Genomic DNA, 6,008 nt, shown 5'->3' with positions numbered 1-6,008 from the left:
ATACTTACCTGGCAGGGGAGAAACCTTGATCATGAAGGAGGTTCTCCCAGGACGAGGCTAACCCATTGCACTTCGGGTGTGCTGACGCCTGCGATGTCCCCAAATGCGGGATACTCGACTGCAAAATTTGTGGTAGTGGGGGACTGCGTTCGCGCTCTCCCCTGATTTACAGTTCAAAAAATAGACTTCAATTTATTTTTTCATCAAGGCTCTTTATTATACGTTATGCAATATAGGCCGCAAAATATTCTTTCCAAATCTAGACTCTTTTGTTTTCCCTCCCACAACTATCCAGCCCCCATTCTTTTCCTCCCTGCGATTATCAACAGGATATTATCAACAGGCGATTATTCCATCTCCGCATCATTTTACCGCTGCCATTTGTTTTGTGGCCGCCAAATTCCACGCGCCATCTTTAACCCCGCATTTGCCCACTCCAATATTCTCTCTCAAAATCCCATATAATACCCAACCCACCATCAAAACAGTCCCTGCACTCCTTCCAGCACCACCTTCCACCTCCCAACCCACCCCGTATCTCTCTGGACTTCTGTATAATATCATCAGTCAGCTATTCATTCATTTACATTCAGCATTTAAAACATGCAGCTGCCTCTTGGCTAAGATCAAGTGTAGTGTTGCAGGGGCGACACCATGGTCCTGCCATGGCAAGGTCGGGATGGAAGGGCGAAAACCAATCGCAATCTGAATTCATACCGTGGGTTACCTATCACCGTCCGAGTCACGGTGAACCACAGCGACGAAGGAGGATCACCTATGGATCGGGGCTTCTTCACCAGGAGGATCCTGTTGAAGGCGTGCGGCTTCCAAGCTACGGAGATCTTCACCCTGCACGACTCCCGCAAAGGTGGTTATTTCGACGTCACGTTCAAGCAAGTGGCAGACTGCGTCCGGCTCCTGAGGGTGTTCGAGGAGAAGAGAGACCTGCCGGAGATGAAGATCCTGACGGCGGAGCCGCACTTTTCTCTGCCATTGCAACGGGAACGTGAGGTGATGGTGCATGTGTACAACCCCTTCGTCCCTGTCGCCGACGTGGTCACCTTCCTCACCAGGTACTTCGATAAGGTGGGGAGCGGCACTGAGATTCGAGACGACTTGGGGATCTGGACAGGCAAACGCCTGTTTAAGGTCACGCTAAAGACCGATGGTAAGGGAGCTATTTTCCACCCTCCTTCCAGTTTCGCTATCGGGGGAAACCGTGGCTACCTGGTCTACGCTGGGCAACCCAAGCATTGCCGCTCATGCGGCAAGGCTGGTCATGTGGCGGCCAACTGCAGCGCCTCCCTCTGCAAGATCTGCAAACAGGAAGGGCACCAGACAAAAGACTGCAAACAGGCCAAGTGCTGCAACCTGTGTGGCGAGGCAAGTCACCTCTACAGGACCTGCCCCAAACGCTGCCGTACTTACGCACAGGCAGCCAAAGCCGACCACGGGGAAGCAGAAGAAATGTTCCGTGTCACTCCAACCACCAAGGCCCCCAGGGAGCTCAACGGGACAAAGGAGGACACAGAGAGAGACAAGGTGGAGAAAGAGATTGAGGCAACAGAGAGCCAATCAACAGCACCACCCCCTGAACCTTCCAGTCCTCAGGACAGCGAATCAATGGAGGAGGAGGCAGCAGTGGAAAAGCAGCAGGGGGAGTGGCGGACGGTGAAGAACAAGAAAAGTAAGAGGGAGCGAAGAAGAAGCAAAGGCGTTTCCCAGAGAAGCGGCAAGAGGCGTCTCCCATCCGACACGGATGACAAGGGCAGCAGCTCTTCGGATGAGGAAGTGCCAGAGCGGCACCGACAGAAGAGGCGGCAAAGCTCCAGGGCGTTGGAGGACGAGACACCCGAGCTCCAGAAAATTGGAGACAACAAGGAGACCAACGCACCCCAACTTTGCCTGCAACCTGAGGAGGCCAGTGCACCACAGCCCCTGGAATCTGGGAGCAGTGAGGCAACCATCGCACCCCAGCTCCAGGAAGCCGGGAACAGCAACCCCCCAGAGGGGGTGAGTTTTGGAGAAGCTTCTCCAGCAAAGGTCATCTCAAAATCCGCTCACTACGTGAACCTCCAGATGCCACTGGAGCAGAACACGGCCAAGGAGATCTACCTCAGCCCATCCAAAGTGAAGGAATTTGAGCTCACTACGGGTATGAAGGAGCAGACTAAAGGTCTGGGACTCTCAGAGACAGTGGGTTTGGTAGGAGAATAAATGCTTTAATATGGGTTTAAAGATTGTATCCATAAATGTGCGTAGCATTAAATCTACTACGCGATGTGTTGCGACCTTGGACTACCTAGCCAAGGTCAAAGCTGACCTGTTGTTTCTGCAGGAGTGTGCGATACCGCACCTCAGCTCCTACAGGCAATGGTCACGATGGTGGTCCCACGGGCCATCGATCTGGTCGGGCGGAAACGACTCTCGTTCCTCCGGCCTGGGTATTCTGCTGCGGGGAGGCAACTTCACCGTCTCCGAGGTCAAGGAGGTGGTGGGCGGGCGACTCCTGGTAGCAGACGTAATGTACAAGAACGCTCCACTCCGGTTAATTAACGTGTACGGCCCGGCACAAAGGGCTGAGCGGCTGGAGGTTTTTCAGCAGCTCCCACTGCTGCTGGCGACCTCCAGGCCGGTCATTCTGGGCGGGGACTTCAACTGCATCATCGATGCGGCTGGACGATCCGGCAGGGCCGGAAGCAGATTGGACGCTACGTCCAGATCCCTGATGGAAACAGTTAAGGATGCCAAGCTGCACGACGTCTTCAGCAACCCTGCAGACGGAGCGCAGCGTAGATACACCTGGTCGCGGCCAGACGGGTCCATTCGTTCCAGGATAGACTTCCTGTTTGTGTCCCGTGCATTCACAGTCAGATCCACCGAGGTCAAGCCGGTGTTCTTCTCTGACCACTGCCTCCTACTGGCGGACTGCCACTTGGAGAAGGACCTGAGGGTGGGCAGGGGGGCATGGAAGCTAAATGTGCAACTGCTGACCCCAGAGAACATTGAGGAGCTCAAGAGGGATTACAAAGGTTGGAGAACCGTGAAACCCCTCTTTGAGTCCCTGACACACTGGTGGGAAGTGATCAAGGGAAGCATCAAGAGGTTTTTCATCCTCAAAGGCACCCAGAAAGCTAGAAAGGAACAGAGGGAAATGTCCCGACTCCAGGAAAAGATGCAGAATCTGCTCCGGCTGCAGTCGATGGGGGTCGATGTCAAGGAGGAGCTCCAAGAGGTGAAGGGCCAGCAAGCCTCGCACTTTGCCTCGGAGGCCTCCAAGATCATCTTCCGTTCCAGAGTCCGCTCCGTGGAGCAGGATGAGACGTGCTCACGTTTCTTCTTCCAAAAGGTACACAGAGAGCGCTCTGTGATCAGCAGCCTGAAGGAAGAAGACGGCTCAGTAAAGTCATCACGGTCCGACATTCTGAGGATCAGCAAATCCTTTTATGCCGGACTGTATGACGTGAAGCCCACGGACAGCACGGCCTCCCAGTCCTTCCTGTCCTCTATCACGGAGGTCCTAGACCACAGTACGCGGGAGAGCCTAGACAAACCGCTAACTCCTGACGAACTGACTAAGGCCCTCGAGTCCTTCGAGAAGAGTAAAACCCCCGGAAGCGACGGCCTGCCGGCGGAGTTGTATTCGGCTCTGTGGGACTTGATCGGCCCAGACCTGCTAGAAGTGTACGAGAGTATGCTCCTGGCCGGCAGCATGTCAGAATCCATGAGGAAAGGCATCATCACCCTCATCTACAAGCACAAGGGGGAAAGGGAGGAAATTAGAAATTGGCGACCCATTTCACTGTTGAATGTGGACTATAAGATTCTGTCCAAGGTCATCGCCAACCGGGTCAAATCCGCTCTGGAATTGGTGATTCACCCTGACCAGACCTGCTCTGTGCCAGGCAGGAAGATCTCTGACAGCCTGGCGCTGCTCAGGGATACGATTGCCTATGTACAGGACAGGGGTGTGGATACCTGCCTCATCAGCTTGGATCAGGAGAAGGCCTTTGACAGAATATCGCACACCTACATGGGGGATGTGCTCTCCAAAATGGGGTTTGGGGAGGGAATTCGAAATTGGATCCAACTGCTCTACACTAACATCAGTAGCGCAGTCTCAATCAATGGGTGGGAAACAGATAGCTTTCCGATTAAATCTGGAGTCAGGCAGGGCTGCCCTCTCTCGCCTGTCCTTTTTGTGTGCTGCATAGAACCCTTTGCCGAGTCCATCAGGAAGGATCCGGGCATAAGAGGAGTGACGATCCCAGGCAGTGGAGGCACTCAGGTAAAAGCCTCCCTGTACATGGACGACGTCGCCGTCTTCTGCTCGGATCCGCTGTCGGTGCGCAGACTGATGCACGTCTGCGACCAGTTCGAACTGGCCTCGGGAGCCAAGGTAAATCGTGGGAAGAGCGAGGCCATGTTCTTTGGGAAGTGGGCTGACCGATCCTTTGTCCCCTTCACTGTCAGGGCTGACGGCCTGAAGGTGCTGGGGATATGGTTCGGAGGGACCGGGGCATGCGTTAGAAACTGGAAGGAGCGAGTGGCTATGGTGAAAAGGAAACTGGGCATGTGGGAGCGACGCTCCCTCTCCATTGCGGGTAAGAACCTGGTCATCAGGTGTGAGGTACTCTCGCTGTTGCTGTACGTGGCGCAGGTCTGGCCCATTCCACACTCCTGCGCGATGGCGATCACTCGAGCCATCTTCCGCTTTATCTGGAGGTCGAAAATGGATCGTGTCTGCAGGGACGCGATGTACAAGCCTCTAGATAAAGGGGGAAAAAACGTGCCCAACATCGCCCTCATACTGATGGCCACCTTTGTGTGCGGCTGCATCAAGCGGTGCGTAGACCCTCAGTACGCAAACACCAAGTGTCACTACGTGCTGAGGTTCTACCTGTCCCCGGTGTTGCGAAGGATGGGTCTGGCCACGCTGCCGCGGAACGCTCCAAGTAGTTGGACCGTGCCGTACCACCTGTCCCTGGTGGAAAAATTTATGCAGAAAAACACCTTTGACCACAAGTCCATCAGGCAGTGGTCAGCACGTAACGTCCTAGAGGCCCTGAGGGATAAGGAGAGGGTGGACCCTGTGGGATGGTTCCCCGAGCAGACTGTCAAAGTCATTTGGCAGAATGCCTCATCGCCAGAACTTTCCAACAAGCACCAAGACGTAGCTTGGCTGGTGGTGAGAAAGGCCCTCCCCGTCAGATCCTTCCTACACGCCAGGAGTCTCACCCCCTCTGCACGATGCCCTCGTGGTGGCTGTGGTGGGGAAGAGACCGTTGTTCACCTCCTTGTGGATTGTGCCTTTGCAAAGAAAGTCTGGAGAGAGATGCAGTGGCTGCTGTCGAGGTTCATCCCGAGCAGTTCTGTGACACAGGACTCTGTGCTCTACGGGCTGTTCCCAGGGACACACACCGAGACAAACATCAACTGCAGCTGGAGGATCATCAACTCGGTGAAAGACGCGCTTTGGTCTGCCCGAAACTTGTTGGTCTTCCAGCACAAAGATTTGTCCCCGACCGATTGTTGCGGACTGGCACAATCCAAAGTCCAGGACTACGTGCTGAGGGACGCACTAAAGCTTGGGGCAGCTGCCGCAAAGGCGCAATGGGGAAGGGTCGCTGTCTAAGACCTTTCTACCACAGCGCACCGAGAGACTGGGAACTGTTTAGAGCCCCTCGGGCTGTACAGATCAAAATGAAAGGCTGTAAATGACTGTAATATTGTTTGTACTGATGCACCTGGTGATACATTTTGTAAAAGTTTAACCTGGATTGTACCCTTGTAATGTTGTTTTTGAAATGGTTTTGAATGTGATTGAAGATTTTTATGAATAAAGTATATTTTTACAATAAAAAAAAAAAAAAAAATGAAGGAGGTTCTCCCAGGACGAGGCTAACCCATTGCACTTCGGGTGTGCTGACGCCTGCGATGTCCCCAAATGCGGGATACTCGACTGCAAAATTTGTGGTAGTGGGGGACTGCGTTCGCGCTCTCCCCTG

General features: G+C 53.9%; 1 non-coding gene and 1 pseudogene across 1 annotated transcript; both read left to right on the top strand.

Moving 5' to 3' along the window:
• On the top strand, nt 1-164 carry LOC144696211 (U1 spliceosomal RNA). Its single transcript, XR_013580123.1, has one exon. It is a non-coding gene; the product is annotated as a U1 spliceosomal RNA (small nuclear RNA).
• Nucleotides 165-5,867: 5,703 nt separating this feature from the next.
• On the top strand, nt 5,868-6,008 carry LOC144696196 (U1 spliceosomal RNA; annotated as a pseudogene).

This window comes from Cetorhinus maximus, chromosome 21 (genome assembly GCF_964194155.1).
Source record: "Cetorhinus maximus chromosome 21, sCetMax3.hap1.1, whole genome shotgun sequence".
Taxonomy (NCBI): domain Eukaryota; kingdom Metazoa; phylum Chordata; class Chondrichthyes; order Lamniformes; family Cetorhinidae; genus Cetorhinus; species Cetorhinus maximus.
This window is presented reverse-complemented; position numbering and strand designations above follow the sequence as displayed.